Source organism: Lepidochelys kempii, chromosome 3 (genome assembly GCF_965140265.1).
Source record: "Lepidochelys kempii isolate rLepKem1 chromosome 3, rLepKem1.hap2, whole genome shotgun sequence".
Lineage (NCBI taxonomy): Eukaryota > Metazoa > Chordata > Testudines > Cheloniidae > Lepidochelys > Lepidochelys kempii.
This window is the reverse complement of record NC_133258.1, coordinates 188,165,921-188,185,207: the sequence shown is the minus strand read 5'-3', so window position 1 is coordinate 188,185,207 and position 19,287 is coordinate 188,165,921.

Below are 19,287 nucleotides of genomic sequence, written 5' to 3'. Positions count from 1 at the left end.
TCCAGATCATAATAAATAAATAATGCCAATCTTACTACAGAACATGTGGTATGTCAGAGTTGAACTTTTGCCAGGATGGAAATTGATTATTTATTCTTAGTATTTGTTTTCTGTCTTTTAGCCAAAGTAATCTGTAACAATACTTGGATGAAATTCTGCCCCATTTGGGAGTTTTCCAGGGGCCTACATCTCTCACCTCTTGACTACTTAGTTTCTTCCGTATCCTCTTGTGAGAAACCTTGTCAAAGACAATATGGAGGTCTCAACTTTTGTCAAGTGATTCTCCTTTATCACCCACTTTACTGATGTGTTCAATGAAGTCTAGTAGATAGAGAGGCATGTTTTTTTCTTTTGAGAAGCTATACTGATGTACCATATGTATTGTGATTTTATTTTAAGTTGTTTCAACTGGCTTACCCAGTATATAGACCCAGGCCAGTTGTGTACAGCAAAGTAGCCCTATTGGGATCCTGGAAGTGCTAAAGGATCCCCCCCAGCCTAAGAGGGTGGTCCACAGGACCTGGAAACCAAATAATTACAGGGGACAACTAATGAAATAACAGGGACAGAGGTCCCTGGTCAAAGGTCAAATGAAGGGAACCAGACCGGGACACTGAGCAGAGAACCCTGGACAGCACCCACCGCTCCTCAAAGGCATCAAGGGAGTCAGGGGACGCTGCCCAGATACGTGAATGGATGGACGACAGGAAATAGGCACCACAGTCACAGGACACTCCATCGGCCAACCTCCTCATTCTGGTTTTATAGATGGCCATTTTAGCTCGGGCCAGGAGGAGATTGACCAGGGGGTCCCATGACTTTGTGGGGCCACGGATAGGGAGTGCATAGCTAAAGAGGTGAGGGGAAAAGTACAACCAAAAACATAACAAAATATTTGTGAGGAGCCGGAATAGGGGCTGCAACCTGGCATACTTCAGATAAATGTGCTCCAGGGTCTCCCTCATGCCACAAAAGGGGCAGGTGTCTGGGATGGAGTGAACCGCGCCAAGTACATGCCCGTGCTCACAGGCCCGTGAAGGAGCCACCAACTTATATCCCTGGCAGGCCTCAGGACCAGAATGGAGTATAGGATGGCCCACTGGGGCTCCTCACCCTCTAGAGGTGGGAGGAGGTCCCACCACTGTGTGTCAGGGCAGGACACAAGGGTGAGGACATGAAGGGTGTGGAGCACGAGCATGAAAAGATGTTTCCTTGGCGCGTTCTGGAACTGGACCAGCTGCAGATCATGCAGACAGCTGATGGTGAAGGGGTGGGGGGGGTCGGTTGGGTCCACAGGGTAGGGGCCCCGATGAAAAGGTCCAGCGGGCCTGGGGTGGAGGGTGGGCAGGGCGTGCCCTCATGCAGGACCTGGTCAAGGTAAACCCAAGCAGCTGGCAGCAAAGCTGAAGTACACACTGGAGAGTACGAGGCCTGGAGAGCCCCATGCGCTGAGCGAGCGTCAGGGGATCCAGCCAGTCTCCCCGCTCGTAGTCCAGGAGGTCTCCGCCTCTGGTGACTTCTGCCAGGACCAACCTCTGGTGCACTGAGGTGGACTCTACCACCTGCACACAGAGCTGGGGGTTGTGTAGCAGGGGCTCTGCGAGGAGATCTGCCCCCACAATGGCTGCCATGGACCTGGTCACTGAGAACAGCTTCCAGGTCCGGAGGTAGAAGACTGGCATTCCGGAGAGGTCTCACGGAAGACCTCTCGGATGGAGATAAAGGGGCTGCCAGTCATATTGGAGCCCTCGGAAGCGGCGCAGGAAGGCGTGTGCCAGTACGCTCCACGCTGGACTACCTGTACCATAAACGAGCCTCTGCAGGGCCTGGAGGCAGAAGACATGGACCTGAGTGTGTAGACACTTCAGGCCCTGCCCTCCCTCCCTCCGGGGTAGATGGAGAACCCCTGCAGAGACCCAGTGCAGTCCTGACCGGAAGAACTCCAGAATCAGTGTCCATCGCCAGGCCCTTCTCCACCACCTCCTGGGCGGTGGCCTCCGATGTTAGGAAGAACATGACCTTGCCATACATTTTGGAGACCGCCACAATGGCCGTGGGCCCCACCACCCTCACCAACACCTGCACGTAGGTCTCCCCGTGCAGGGAGGCGGGCACCAGGAGGCAATGGATGCCGGGAAAGTGCCCCGGCCGCTGTGGATGGTAGCAGAGGTGGTGGGCAGGAAAGATGCTGTAGCGGCGGGGAGTGTGGGGGGGGGCGCAACCAAGGCAAGTTTAGTCACTGACATGGGGTGGGAGTCCAGCTCCTCTAGCTGCACTAGGGGAGGGGGGAATATAACAGCATGGGGGGGTGCAGTGAAAAGTGGTTGAAACTAAAATGGGGAGGGGCACAAGCGCATGGAAGGGGGCATAGGCACACTGAGCAAGGGGGTAATCAGGGCAGGGGAACTGTGGGGGGAGAACCAGGCTGGAGGTAAGACATGGAACCAAGGGGCTCGCGTCAGAGGCTGGGGCAAACAAACAAAAGCTGCAGAAGGAAAAGGGCAGGGCAGGCAAACAAACTGAAGCTAGTAAAGGGGGGCTGGAGCAAAGGGGAGGCAGGTAGCAAGGGGCAAAAGGCTACAAGGGGCAAATGGGGACAGGTAGCAAGGAGCAAAGCTGTGGGGGTAGTCAGTCTGGGGGGGGTGTGTACACGTGCACCTGCACAAAAAGTCAGTATGGGCTGGCTGCTGCTTCTGGCCCAAATGGTGGTGAAAGGGTGGGGCAAGTCAGGTGAGCAGCTGAGTCCCAGAGGCAGGAACTGAAGGCAGATGGTAAATGTCCACTGCAGGTGGTAGAGGGGGCAGCAATGGTGGTGGTGGGGGAAAGGGGAACACACAGATGGACTAGGGGGCAGGCTCCACACCACACCCCCTGTGTCCCCACAAACACAGTCAAAACCCCCACCACAAGAACACAGTTCAAAAGTTACTCAGTCTTTGAGGGCCCCCTCCACAGCAGTCTGCAGAGTCCCTGTGCACTCCCCCAGCAGTAGATGATCCTCTTCTTCTCCTCCTTCGGGTTCCAGCAGCTCCTCAGCAGTAACTACAGCAGCAGCTCTAGGCAGCAGGCAGATAGAAAGGACCCATCACAAGTGGTGGTCGTGCCCACAGCAGCAACGCCCAGGGCTAGAGTCCCTCACTCCCCACCTCTGGGGAGAAGGCCAATAGCCCCAGGGCTGTAGCAGCAGCAACCAAGTGGGGGCAGGCAGTCCAGCAGCTAGCCAGCAACCAGAGAAAGGACGGGGGTGGGGGAGAGTGTGTCTTGTCTAGCCCAGCTAGGGAGTAGCTAGAGCAGCCCCAGCAGCAGGAATCTCCCTTCTTCCTCCAGGCCAGAGGGCTATAGATGAGAGTCAGGGCAGATATACTGGCCACTGGATTAACCATTTTCTGTTCCCTGACCGACCAGCGCAGGGGGTGCTCCAGGCTAATGAGAACACCTGACTCCAATTAACCTGTAAAGAGTCAGGTGAGGCCATTAAGCTAATGTGACCACCTGCCTCTAATTAAGGCCCCTCTGATACTATAAAAGGGCTCACTCCAGTCAGGTAGAAGAGAGCCAAGGAGTGGAAATGTGGCTGAAGGGCTGGTTAATGAAGACAGCTGTAAGTCATTGGTAAGGGTGCTATAAGGTAAGGGAGAAGTAGGAGATCTGTGGGTAAGTGGCCCAGAGAAATATAGCAACTCTGGCAATGAAAGGTTGGCTGCTAACAACTGCTACCATTAGGGTCCCTGGAGTAGAGGGTGGGCCTGGGTTCCCCCAACTCATCACTACAGAAACATTTCCTGGGAGGGGAAAACAGGCCCCTGTCAGGGTAGGAGGCTAAATTGTTTTGGTATGAGGCAGTAGGAGCAACAGACTATGGGAGTTCTCACCAATCTCCTTGCTGGCTTATGATAAGGGCTCAGTAGATTGTATCCCTGGCCCTACAGAGAGAAGGGCTACATGGAGGATTGCAGTGAACCTCTGAAACTAGCATAAACCACTTGGAAGTATGGGACCCACAGGGACTAGGTTGGAGCTCTGTCACAATAGGTAAAGCTTGCTGGTCTGGCAATTCTTGAATTCCCTTTAGAGTCTCTTCATAAATAGAAGTACAACTTTTGCCACTCCCTGATCCTCTGACAAAATAATTGTTGTTAATGTAACAATTTGCTCCAGCATTTTTTTGATACCTCAATCTCTGAAAGCTCTTCACCTTTGTTCCAGAAAAAAGCAAGTCAGGGTAGAAATCTCCACATCTTCTGTATCAAGACTGATACTAAAATATCATTTAGTGTCTGAGCCATGTCCTTATCTTTCTTAATTGCTCCCTTTAACTCCTGTTGATCAGAGACTTGCCAATTCTTTTGCAGGCTTCTTGTTTCTGATATACAGTACTTAAAGAATTTCTTGTTTGTTTTCCTACCTTTAGCTATTTGCTCTTTGAAATCCATTTTAGCCCTTCTAATTTTCTTCTTACATAGTGCATGCTGCAGTTTATGCTCCTTTTATTTGTCTTATTTTTTATTATAAGTATCTAAACTCTTGACCTATTAACAGGAAAACTTTTAAAAAGATCTGCACATAACTTGGCTGATTTGCTGTGTGTATTTACATGTAGTTTGGCTAATTTCATATAGGAGGGGGTGTATGTTTTTAAATTTTGCTTCTCTGTTGGTCATACTATGTAAATAAGGAGAATCCGTTCTGCCTTAAGTACACTTTAGTGTTCTGATGGGGGGTAGGGAGGTGGGGAAGATGGTTAATCCGCTACACAGATTAGCCATTGGTTAATCATGGCAACAATCCCTACAACAATTATACTTCCAAATATCCTTTAGCTCTGGATGCCCTAAATTTGAAGTCATATGGGCTTCATTCTTATTCAGATTAAGATCCTTAAGTAAATTAAATCCATTTATTCATGTAAATATCATAGCAGATTTTTTAGAAGCCTTCTCAATCCATTGCTAGCTTCAAGCACACAGCGGCTAATCTCCCAGTTATATGCAGTATACCAGCTATCCATCTCCTTGCTGGTCATCCCCTGCTACAATGACACCCCGCCATTCCTTCCATAACAACTTTCTCCAGTTATATCTGTCTCTACATCTAATGTGACCAAAGTATGTAAACTTGAGCCTAAGTTCCTTAAGCACTAAAGTGGCCTTAGTATAAATGAGAATCAGGTCAATATGACTCCAACTAGTATGTGCAAGACATACTAAATAACCACTGTACTTCTGCATATATCCCTGCAAACTTCTACATCCATCTGACCTGGTGTGTTTTTATGTGTATGCAGCTGTGTACATTATAAATATGTGTGAGTTTCTGTACACTGATCTATCACTCCTTATCTTCTCTTTAAAAGCCAAAATGCCAGCATTATCTATTAGGGAATTTTCTCAGTAAAAGGGCAAATTGGACTTCTGATCTAGATGTATCTGAAGAAGTGGGTTTCTACCCACAAAAGCTTATGCCCAAATAAATCTGAATCTTTAAGGTGCCACTGGACTCCTTGCTGTTTTTATGGATACAGACTAACACAGCTACCCCTCTGATACTTGATCTAGATGTGAATTTTGAAAGCTAATATGCAAAGCTTTTGTAGGAATTTTTGTGAACTTGACATTTTGTAGCCAAGAAATGTTGATGTGTTGAAAACTATGCAAAATTAACTAGTGAATTGAAATTTTGCATGTTTTGTGTTGTTTTAAAAACCAGTTTTAATTACTCCAATTGGATAAAATACTTTATTTACATTCAAAAGGTCATTCCTCCTTTGTTACCTCCAAAATGTAAAGAGACCTCCAACACTTTATCAAACTAACCCCACTCACTAGAATTATTTTCTGTAAATATTGCGTTTTCTTGAACTGTTGGAAACCATACTCAAATCTTGGACTATGCCAAAACAGGTATGGTTTTTTAGCTTTAGGAGTCGGTTAACTAGTGCCGTGTCCATTCCAGTGATTGTAGTTCTCCCCCAAAAGCAGTGATGTAAGAACCTCCAAATGGTTCAGAATTCATATTCACTTTGAATGCTAATCTGAAGCTGAATTGAACCTTTGAGGACTCCACTAGAACTGGTGAACCTACAGACCATGACTTGCCCTATCTGTTTGTATTTGAGAGGAAACTTAGCAGCCTGAAACCTCTTTCTAGCATTACTTCCTCATTTTTAGGGGTAACCAAGCAACCTGTTTCCCTCTGTGACCTCAGATTGCTCCACAGAGTGGCATAGCAGACCTATTCACTGCAGTAACAGGGAGGCAAACGCTCTTGTTCTTATACACAAGGATCAGCATCCATTATTTCAAAATTTAAGTCTTTCACATTTTAAATAGGCAGTTCATGGAATTCAGATTACTTGGTCCATTGCACCAAATGAGATAGCAAGCACATGGTTACCCTAGAATTTGCCTGAATGGACTGAAAAAAGGATCCATCAGGCTATGCCTGCATTCCAGGGGGATGTCTGGGTTACCTGACTGCCCTCTGAAGATGAGTCTCTTTTCTTGGAAAGACATCAAGGTTCCATTTCCTCTACATACTGTAAGAAGGGCCTGAATGGAAAATGGTGGAAAAGTCTACGGACAATGTTGGAACCTCCCATATCTCCCCCTTTCTCCAAAAAAGGGATTGAGGGGGCTTAATCTTAATTTCCCAAAGATCAAAGAAGGCTTGGTTTGAGGAATGAGAAAAGATTGGCAGGGAACAGGGAGGGATTTTTCACTGAACTTTTTCACTCATCCCTACCAATCAGCCAACATCAGCACGAGAGTCTATATGAGAGAGCTCCATGGGCACAATCAATATGTGCAAAACATTCCACACTACATTTTTTCCGTGTAGTATTAGTAAACTTAAATACAGTACTTCCTTATTCAGATAGTGGGGTTTTTTTGAGCTCTTTTTACAAAATACTAGATACCTAAGTTTTTGGTTGAAGAATGTACTCAGAATCTATGAACATCTCCTCCAAAGAAAAATATAGATTTCACTGATTCCTCCACCCTGCCCCCCAAACTAGCAATCAATCCTCTAAATTAAACTTTAAAGTGTCCTTTTTTTAAAGGAGTTTCTTACTTTATTCCTGGGGAAAAGTATTTTATTTACTATATGCAAGATCAATGTCTGTCTGGTAATTGTATATCCTCCATATAACACAGTTTATAGTGGGTTTTCCTCATGCCTCAGTGATTTCTGGATCTTCAGAAAAGCTGTGGAGAATAGCATCATGCTGAATCAAAATACTTTTACAGTGTGTCCAACATATAATGACTAGATCTTTGATGGACTACCTATTTTTTTGCAGTTCATTGATTGAATTTATCTCACATCAAGTTGAACAATTAATATTTCAGCTGTTTATAACCCTTAGCTTCTAAGCTAGATGAATTCAGACTGGAAATAAGGTGTACACTTTTAACAGTGAGTAATTAACCAAAGGTCATGGTGGATTTTCCATCACTGTCAATGGTTAAATCAAGATTGGATTTTTAAAAAAATATGCTCTAGTTCAAAGAATTATTTTGTAAGTTCTAGGGCCTATGTTATACAAGAGATTGGACTAGATGATCACAATGGTGCCTTCTGGCCTTGGAATCTATAAAATTCCCTTTAAGCCAATATTAAATATCTAGTAAATAGTCTCTCTCACTAAGTTGAGAAACTTGAAAAAATATTTTGGGCTAAATCCTACTCATTTTAGTCATATGAGAGTAGCTTTGGTAAATTCCAATTGGACTGTTCATAGGCTAGATGATTCTTTTTACACTGATGTGACCCCCCGCAAGTATCTTCACTGAATTTAGTTGAATTACTCTGGAGTTCCATTAGTGTAACTGAGAGCACAATTTTCATACATGTAAGTAGAGAGCAGGATTTAGAGCAATGTGCTCATAAACTGTCTTTATAGTTCTATCAGATGTAACTACTGTAGACTAAAGTTCAGAGTAGCAACAATAACAATCTAAATTACTTCTGCAGTCAATTACCTATTCCACAAATTCAACTTAGCATATTTATGTATTTAAATATTAGTCTGCTCTGATCACATAGAGAAAAATAACCTTTTAAGGATTGCCATGAAATATGTTTCACAATGCAGAAACAACAATGAACAATTCTCTCAACTGCAGAGAAATTTTCTAAGATGTTTCATGTGTATGACAAAAGAATAGCCTCATTCAGGCAACCGATGGCCCATCCAACTTAATATCCTGTCTGCAACAGGAGAAAATTTAAAACCGCTACAATGCTTCTGACTTTGGGGGAAATATCTGATTGGCTTAAGCACTGAAGCATGAGGCTCACTAGCCCATGTGAGTTTACCTTAGCTTATTTCACTTTTGGAGAAAACTTGTAAATCTACACAATTATTCTTAGGCCTTATGATTTTATGTTAATTAAAACAGAATGAGTGAATGTGTGTATAATATGTAAAGGAGGAGAAAAAAAATCTGAATATTTAAGACTCCAATAAACATCTGGAAGTTTAGTGATCTGAACTTGGACTATCTACTTCCTCAGTAACAGGTCAAAACAAGTAAATTTGGACCAATGAGTTTGTTTGGATTCAGATCCAGTATTTACAGCTTGGTCCTCTTCCTTCTGTATATATTTGGACCCAGGGTTTTGGCTCAGCCCATCACAGAGGGATGGGACAACTACAAAGTTTCAATGTGATAAAGTTTGGGAATTTTGGTGATCTATGTATCTTACGAAGGAGAGAGAAAATAAAATTTGGTCATTTTGCTGATGCAGCTGAAGTAAAATTTCATTTTCTTGTCTCTATGTAGTTAAATTCCCAAGAATCCAATTTTGTTGGTGAGAACATGACAAATGCTTTAATAATGACTATTATTAAAGATAATTGGTAATGTCTGATTTATTTTTCTAGTAAATTCATTAAAATAAGTTATTAAAACCTTCTCCTGTAAAGACTGCTTTTGTCTTTAACACAAATATGTTATTTCCAAGAACAGCCAGATGAATATGTTGCAGTAGTGGTATTTAAATTTTGGAAGGAATTCTCAGCTCATTATCTAACGTGAGATGTTTTATCTCATCTTCCGAATTACTGGTATTAAGAATAGCAAGACAAGACCTCTAGCTTCTATTTAAGCAAGATGAGGGACATATTGAAAATAGAACACAATCAAGAGGGAATATTAGTCAGAGGCATGTGCTACCAGAGCCAACATTAATACCATGTATCAGATGTTTCTGGTGATTTCACCTTTCTGTAAGGTGAAATGGGCCATATTCCATTCCTTTTCTTTCAAAGATAAGATGGAATTGTAAAACCTACCTGGCTCCTTGATGCAAGGACTCACCACATGAGATAATCTCCAGCATATTACCGTTGGCAAGCAGATTTTTCATGCTTTTTTCCTCCAGGCATTACAGAAAATATTAAATCAGTTTGTCCATACAAACTTTTGATCCTAGAAACAGCCTAGGGTACTATCATTATCTTCAGGAGAACCATTTGTAGATCTTCAGTAAGTAGTACTAATTTAATTTCTTTGCTAGAGAAAGTGTCCAATCTTCTAGATCAATATTTGATTGAACATGTTTGACATGTTGGCCTCTTTTCCTGGTCCAAAGACTTTTTTGAACCACAGAGGTAAACCGTTTTAGCTCCCCTGGGATCTAAGTGGAAGGAGGTATCAAAGATCTGTAAGAAACCTACCTGCTGTTCCTTGTGTTCCTTCAGAAAGTTTTGCTGGAAGTTGAAATGAGGAAGAAAAGATAAAGAACCAAAATGTCTATCAACTTTTAATCTTTCTTTGTGCCTGTCTCAACTAAAAATTGTTTATAACAGTTTACAAAAACTTCTGTAATATCATATGAAAGGAGAAAAATGTGAAGGTTAGTCCTTAAAATCTGCTTTAAGAAGAACTTCAACTTTTGCAAAGCATTTGAGTGTTTTCCCCCTGCCTTTCATTGCACTAATTAAAGTGGAATGTCAATGTATCATATTGAAAGAGCCATTAAAGGGAGAGACTGAGGTGGAAAAACTGGCATAATGGACATATACATTAGAACTTCAGAAGAAAAGTTGTCCAGTTATGCTAGAAAATTGCAGAATTTTAAAATTTCACAGAAATAATGTAAGAATACATCCTATGAGTCTTAAACAGTAGCAAGACATACAGATGAAAAATAGATCTTAGATCATATTAAGACATACCGTACATACACTACATTGTAGCAGTGATATTCTTGCTTTTCAAATGAAGGTTTCTTTAAATCTTCAGGAATTTGATTAGCCATAAAGATTTTTAGACTGAGACTTGATATCAAATCCTGGATTGAAATTCTGACATAGCACAAGAACAAACTACATTAATTTAAACTTTTTTTATAATACACCAATTTAAAAAATGGTTATTGGCTTTAAGATACTTTTGTGTGGTCAACATGAATAATTTTTAAAAAGATACTTGATCTTTACTATTTTTGTAAAGTATTTACAACTTACTGGCTGATGTTTATGACCTGTTTTTTCAACCAAAATGAAAACAAACAAGAACTCTTATTACTCAGTGTGCGGTATCCTATTAACTCTATAGACTACAGCAGCTCCCATGAAGCTACTACACAGCCTTTATAGTCAATTAACTGTCATCTTTGTAAGATCTACAGTTACACTGGATTACATTAAAAATCCTGCTTTTTAAAAGTGCCTTGATTTGAGTAATGTAAGTAACCTGCTTATTTTTTTACTTGAAAAGTAGTTACTTGGATCATGGAAATACATTTTATGTGTAAGCCACTCAAATAGCTCCAAAGGAGAACAGCATTTTAGTTTTATACTTTTGTTTGTTTCTTTTTAGTGAACTTGAGAGAGACTTTAAAGGAACTGTGGTAAAGCAACCATATTCCTGCCTTAGTGATTTTCTCGGTTTCCCATGAGATCAACAACACTCTTGACCATCTAATTTCAAGTGATGCTAGAATAACTTCAGTGTCCATTCTAGTATCTAAATTGAGCGTTGAATGCTTGTTAAATCTTTCGGGGGGGGAGTTTTAGCAGTATGCCACCAACTATTTCTGCAACATGCATAATTGCTAGATTACTTCAGAAATATCTCATCCAGTTACTGTACCAGACACTACTAACTGAAACCATAAGCACCCAGCAGTGATGTTAGATAGGCAATAGACTCTGCAAGGATCAAAATAAGCCAAACAATCTGTTTTGTACCTGCTTCCAATATGTTTGGGAAGCACTGTTAATGAAAAATGAGGTTGATGTACCCATCACACATTTTTTGGATTACTGTTCAGCACCATTAATCTGAAACCTAATGAAACTGAGACCACCTACAGTGGAGGGATATTGTGTCCATCTGACAAACTGCATCCAATTTACTAACTGATGGTATGACACAAGCTGCCACTGGTCATATGATTTTTCTGTTTCTGATTGGTCATACATTAAGCATAAGTAACAGGGCAATGCCATTCCACTCTAGTTCTCTGGCAAGAGTAATAGTATTGCACAGTACACTGTAATTATGTGACAGTGATAATATGTAATGTGCAGTTTTCCACCCACCATGGACACAATTGTAGGAATCTTGGCTTCTCAAGAGTGTATTTATGGAATTAGAAAAGAATAATTTGCTAGCCATGGTGTATCGTGAATCTTTTCAGTTCACTTTTGTGTAACTTTGTGAACATATTTTATGTATGTCACAACAAAACACTACAGGAAGAGAGAAAATAATACATAAATCACACCATGCACAACCTACACTCCAACCTGCATTGCACAATGGGGTTTTTTAAAAGGAAAAATGCTGACTCTCCAAGTGGAAGATGCTCTTGTTTCTGCACCTGTTTTGGCTAGAAGCTGATGTTAAGGATTCCACTACAGTATACACTTCTACTGTATGGCAGTAGAAGCAAAATAGAGAAATTATGATAGATTAGTCATCTTGTGATTGGTAGATATGATTATTGCATTTTCCTTCTTGGGCTCCCTCAGTATACTCATAACAGAGTGCAGCTTATTAAAAAGCACTGCTATTAATGTTTTACTGGCGTAACTGTTAGTGCTCACTTTATGGCTGTTCACAAGTCAATTCACTAGTCACCTGTCAGATTATGGAATAAATGTAAAGTTTTTTTTAATGAATGTTAAGGTTCTTCATGGGGTTTGCTCCATCACTTTGAACTTGTCCACTTTGTATGTTCATACTCATTATTTATACTTAGCAGGTGGTGGTCTGATATGTTTTCTAAATGTTGGCTTCATACTGTAAGAAGGGCTGGGAAGGTGGGAATGGGTTTATTGCATTCTGTATATTGTTCCACAACTGTTAAAGGGCTTTCCAGGTGACAGTCAATATACTATGTGTTTAACCCCCACCCTTATGTCTGGAAGTAAGGGTGAAGGAGTTGGGAGCACAGGTTGTGTTCTCTTCAATCCTTCCAATCAAGGGTAGGGGCCCAGGCAGAGACGGATGCATCCTGAAGGTGAACGCCTGGCTGCTAAGATGGTGTCACCAGAAGGGCTTTGGCTTCCTTTACCATGGGATGCTGTTCCAGGAAGAAGGACTGCTAAGCAGAGATGGGGTCCACCTGTCAAGGAAGGGGAGGAGTATATTTGGATACAGACTGGATAACCTAGTGAGGAGGGCTTTAAAATAAGTTTGAAGTGGGCAGGTGACCAAAGCCCATAGGTAAGTCAAAAACATGGGAGAAGGGTCAGAATCTGGGTGGCACATGGGCTGTTAGAGCAGGGATAAAGGAGAGAAAAGATGGAACTGGAAGGGGAGGAAATCAAGTCAGTATCTTAGATGTCTGTATGGGGAATAAGCAGGAAGAACTCAAAATGCAAGTAAATAAACACAACTATGACATAGCTGGCATCACAGAGACTTGGTGGGATAATATGCATGACTGGAATATTGGCATAGAAGGGTACAGCTTGTTCATGAAGGACAGGCAGAATAAAAAGGGAGGAGGTGTTGCCTTATGTAGTAAAAATGTATACACGTGGACTGAGGTTGAGATGGAAATAGGAGACTGACTTTGTTGCAAGTTTCTGGGTACAGATAAAAGGGGTAAAGAAACAAGGGTGATGTCATGGTAGGGGGTCCACTACAGACTAACCACGAAGAGGTTGAGACTTTTTTTAAAAAAAAAGCATTTAAAAAATCACCCAAAGCACAGGACTTGGTGGTGATGGGGGACTTCAACTACCCAGACATCTCTGGGGGGGGGGGGGGGAATAAAACAGCAGGATGCAGATTATCCAACAAATTCTTGGAATATATTGGAGATAACTTTCTCCACCTTCTGAAATAAAAAATTATTAGGAACTGGCTGAGAATTTGAAAGTGGAAGGCAGCTTGGGTGAAAGTGATCATGAAATGGTAGAGTTCATGATTCTAAGGAATGGTACAAGGGAGAACAGCAAAATAAAGACTATGGATTTCAAGAAGGCAGACTTCAGCAAACTCGGGAGTTTGCAGGTAAGATCCCATGGGAAGCAAGTCTAAGGGGAAAAACTTTGAAAAACTGCCAACTGTTTTCAATAGAGACATTACTAAGGGCACAAGAGCAAACTATCCCTCTGTGTAGGAAAGATAGGAAATATGGTAGGAGACCACCCTGGCTTAACCAGGAGCTCTTCAATGATCTAAAAATAGAGTCCTACAAAGTGTTGAAACTAGGTCAAATTACAAAGGATGAATATAAACAAATAACACAAGTGTATGTGGGGACAAAATTTGAAAGGCCAAGGCACAAAATGAGAGCAAACTAGCTAGAGCCATAAAGGGTAACACGAAAACCTTCTACAAATAAATTAGAAGCACGAGGAAGACCAAGAACAGGGTAGGCCCATTACTCAGCAAGGGGAATGGAGGGAAAAACAATAACAGAAAATGTGGAAATGGCAGAGGTGCTTAATGACTACTTCGTTTTGGTTTTCACCAAGAAGGTGGGTGGTGGTTGAACATGTAACATAGTGAATGCCAGTGAAAATGAGGTAGGATTATAGGTTAAAATAGGAAAAGCGCAAGCTAAAAATTACTTAGACAAATTAGATGTTTTCAAGTCACCATGGCCTGATGAAATGCATCCTAGAATATTTAAGGACTGACTGAGGAGATCAGAGTCATTAACTATTATCTTTGAAAAGTCATGGAAGATAGGAGAGATCCAGAAGACTGGAAAAGGGCAAATACAGTACTAATCTATAAAAAAGGAAATAAGAACAACCCAGGGAATTTCAGACCAGTCAGCTTAACTTCAGTACCCAGAAAGATAATGGAGCAAATAATTAAGCAACCAATTTGCAAACATCTAGAAGATAAAGTGATAAGTATGGAATTGTCAAGAACAAATAGCTTTCTTTGACAGGGTAAAAAGCCCTGTAAATGGGGGGGGATGCAGTAGATGTCATATATCTTGACTTTACTAAAGCTTTTGATACTGTCTCGCATGACCTTCTCAGAAACAAACTAGGGAAATACAACCTAGATGGAGCTAAAGGTGGGTGCAAAACTGGTTGGAAAACCGTTCCCAGAGAGTAATCATCAGGGGTTCACAGTCATGCTGGAAGGGCATAACGAGTGGGATCGGTTCTGGGTCTGTTTAATATGTTCACCAATAACTTGGATAATGGCATAGAGAGTAAACTTGTAAAGTTTGCAGATGATACCAAGCTGGGGTTGCAGGTGGTTTGAAAGACAGGATTAAAATTCAAAATGATCTGGACAAAGTGGAGAAATGGTCTGAAGTAAATAGGATGAAATTCAATAAGGACAAATGTAAAGTACTCCATTTAGGAAGGAACAATCAGCTGCTCACATACAAAATGGGAAATGACTGCCTAGGAAAGAGTACTGCGGAAAGGGGTCCAGATCATAGTGGATCACGAGCTAAATACGAGTCAACATTATGACACTGTTGCAAAAATCATTCTGGGATGTATTAGCAGGAGTGTTGTAAGCAAGACACAAAGTAATTCTTCTGCTGAACTCTGTGCTGATTAGACCTCAACTAGAGTATTGTATCCAGTTCTGGGTGCCACGTTTCAGTAATAATGTGGACAAATTGGAGAGAGTCCACATAAGAGCAACAAAAATGATTAAAGGTCTAGAAAACATGACTTGTGAGGGAACATTGAAAAAACTAGGTTTGTTTAGTCTGGAAAAGAAGACTGAGAGGGGACATAACAGTTTTCAAGTACATAAAAGGTTGTTACAAGGAGGAGGGAGAAGAATTGTTCTTCATAACCTCTGAGGATATAACAAGAAGCAATAGGCTTAAATTGCAGCAATGGAGGTTTAGGTTGGACATTAGGAAAAACTTCCCAACTCTCAGGGTGGCTAAGCACTGGAATAAATTGCATAGGGAGATTGTCTAACCTGCTTTTAAAAAAATCTCCACTGATGGAGATTCTACAAACACCTATTGAATGGTTCCCAAACTTGTTCTACCGCTTGTGTAGGGAAAGCCGCTGGTGGGCTGGACTGGTTTGTTTGCCAGCCGCGTCCGCAGGTTCAGCCGATCGTGGCTCCCAGTGGCCATGGTCGCTGCTCCAGGCCACTGGGAGCTGCTGGAAACTGTGGCTAGTACATCCCTCAGCTCACTCTACTTCCAACAGCTCCCATTGGCCTGGAGCAGCAAACTGTGGCCACTGGGAGCCGTGATCGGCTGAACCTGCGGACGTGGCAGGTAAAGAAACCAGCCCAGCCCGCCAGGGACTTTCCCCGCACAAGCGGCGGAACAAGTTTGGGAGCCACTAGTCTAGATAATACTTAGCCCTGCCATGAGTGCAGGGGACTGGACTAGATGATCTCTCGAGGTCCCTTCCAGTCCTATGATTCTATGAATATGCCAACTGATGCAAAGAAATTCACAGTTAAGGATCATACTCCATTATTAATTGACTCGAGTTGTGCCTACATATTGTAGTACACGTTATATTATGTATACCAAGAATCCTGCAATAGGTAAACAAAAGCAGGAAGCTTCAGCCTTCACTGTGAGTGTCTTTTATGTTCTCTGAATTTGATCATTTGTGATTTTACTCTTTTCCACTCTTAAAAATGTTATAAATGTTTTCTGAACATATGAATTGGTATTGAAATACCTTCAATGATCTCTTCTATAAATACACAATTCTTGGAGAATTTGTAAAATGTGTGTTCACCCAATAAACTGCAATAATCTATCATGCAAATAGGTACTGCAAATTTTAAAATGCACATTATTTACCTAAGTGTAAAAACTCTGTCAAAGTTGTGGTCTGTGTTTATAAATATGTATTTTCTCTATTTTTACACACATTAACATGGTAGAGGATAAGCATTGCTGTGGAGTAGTGGATTATGATTTAATCACTATATAGAGCCTGTGGACAATAGTGTATCAATACAGAGAATAGGATATAATCGGCATTTTTTTTTTCCCCCCAGCCTGTTCTAGTTTCTGCTGCTTCTGCAATCTCCAGGGACATGATCCAAAGCTTACTGAAGTCAATGGAAAGATGCCAATTAATTTAAGTGGGTTTTGGATTAGGCTCCAGATAGCCAAAATAGTGATTTTGGACCATGCTGTGCAGTACTACCCAGTGAGAGAGGAAAGGGAAATGGCGCAGTTCCCTAGCTGTCCTAGATTCTCTTGTTGGTTCTGTGCAGACACAGCAGGGGAAATGTGTGCAAGGAACTACCCTGCAGGAATCCAGGAGCTGTCTAGAAAGCAGCAAAAATGTATGACTTCACAAAAAATCCACACAACTTGAGTGGTCTTGATACCGTTATATTCTGGTAACTGCATTTGTTAGTGTCACCAGGTTGTATCTTAAAATCACAGAAAACACCTTAAAATGGGTTAACTCCCCTGTACTAAGCTTTGCTTAAGACTGAAGCTTGAATACCAAGTCAAAGCCCAAAAGCAAATTTGTTTTCAGATTTTTCCAAAAAAGGTCAAATCAGCTGTTTCAAATATATACAAATTCAGAAATGTAAACATACCATTTAAGATGCTTTTTATGTTTGTGTAACTCATTAAAAAAACTAGGCTAGTGTGGTCAGTAATACTTTTTATTTATTAAAGCTTAACCACTTCTGATGGCTTGAAAACCATGTTTTTCAAGGGGGTGTCTTTATAACTGTCTCTCTCCTTGTTCCCCAGAAAGAGGTCTGTCTTTGCCAATGGGACAGTAATTTATTCACATCCTCAAACATCTTTCCATCTCTAATTTTGGCCGTATCATTTACTCAAGTATCGTGCTCATCTCTCCAATGCTGCTTGCTGTGCTTTTTCCTGATGCTAATTCTTATTACAGTCTCATATTGTCATTCATGCAAGGTCAGTATTTACTGGCATATTCTGTGGGCAACTATTAAAGCTTGTTAAGGTTCCTACCTGTCTACATTGTGACGCTGGAGAGCAGTGACATGCTCTAAAATGGAAAGAAGCCACAATGCAGCTCCCTAAATAAATTCTGACCGAACAAATGACCACCCTGCACCTTTAAGTGTGAGTGTGGGGTTGGCTGGCTGGCCGAATGAAGGGAACAGTGCTTTATGGCTGGGGGCAGAATAATGAAAACTGCTGCAAAAGGGTCAGTGTTGTGGCTGACTCATCCCCTGGGAATGAGGGGTTTAAAAGGGGCAGACCTGTGCCTTAACTATCCCTTTCACACAGAGCGGGTTCTTGGGACCCTAGGAGGAGCAGTAATTTCACATCCTGGCATAGTATATGGGGCACCAGAGTTGTTTCAGGAGGATGGGGTTCACCTGTCAGACTTAAGTGCTGTCATGTTTTTGATGGATATAAAAGAGGGCATTAGGAGATGTCTGGGAACGCAACTAGGTTTAGGGAGGAAGCAGACAAGCTAATGGTTAGCACCTCCTTGTGGCAGATGTCCAGTTCAGGTACTCCATAGGAAAGGCATACAGTGACTTGGAAAAGGACTTAAGAGGTGTTCGGTAAAGGAACGAAGAGGCGGTGGTTGTGGACTCCTATGATTGATAGGCAGGGAGCCAACCCCCATTATTATAGCCCACCTTAACCTTTCTACAAGGGGCAGGGGATGGTAAGGTCCCAGCAATGGATTTTCTGGAGGGACCTGAATGGAAAAAGAAGGTAATTATGGAATAAACATGGGGTTACCTGCACTGTACACTTTTATCTGCCAGGTAGTGCCAGACATCTAATAATAATATTGCAGCCTGATTAAACCCATGTTAAATGTCACCTGTCCTTCTTTTGGCATAGCCAGACAATGGCCTGATACTGCAAAAACTTGCTACCTGTTACAGTGCTTACTACTGTGAGTAATCAGTGGGTCTGATTCTTATCTCACAGAGGAATAGCACTGGTGTAAAAGCAGTGATTCACTTTGAAATCAGAACCTGAAGTAACATGTTAACTCATGGCAGTAAGTACCACACTTCACAGTGTGCAGGACTAGCCCCAATATTTTAAACTTAAAATCAATTATTTTACCTTGAATATAGTCTCACACCCCAAGAATCTGAGGGATATTGTTTACTCTTCAGCTATTCAATGTTTGAGGCACTGCATTCTGTGTGTCATTTTATTTATCATGTTACTTTCCTTCTTATTGTGATTGGCTGCCATTTGCCAACAAGAGTTGTTACACTTGTCAATGGCCTATGTGCTGTTTTTTGACAATAACTGTCCTGCTTACTTGTCTTCTATGCTCACTCATAGCACATGATGGCTGATTTAAATGATCTTTTCTACAGTGGCACCTTAGAGACTAACCAATTTATTAGAGCATAAGCTTTCGTGAGCTACAGCTTACTTCATCAGATGCATATCGTGGAAACTGCAGCAGACTTTATATATACACAGAGAATATGAAACAATACCTCCTCCCACCCCACTGTCCTGCTGGTAATAGCTTATCTAAAGTGATCATCAGGTGGGCCATTTCCAGCACAAATCCAGGTTTTCTCACCCTCCACCCCCCCACACAAATGCACTCTCCTGCTGGTGATAGCCCATCCAAAGTGACAACTCTTTACACAATGTGCATGACAATCAAGTTGGGCTATTTCCTGCACAAATCCAGGTTTTCTCACATCCCCCCCACCCCCATACACACACAAACTCACTCTCCTGCTGGTAATAGCTCATCCAAACTGACCACTCTTCAAGTTTAAATCCAAGTTAAACCAGATCATCGGGGGGGGGGGGGGTAGGAAAAAACAAGAGGAAACAGGCTACCTTGCATAATGACTATTACCAGCAGGAGAGTGAGTTTGTGTGTGTATTGTAATAAGAGTATCAATTCAG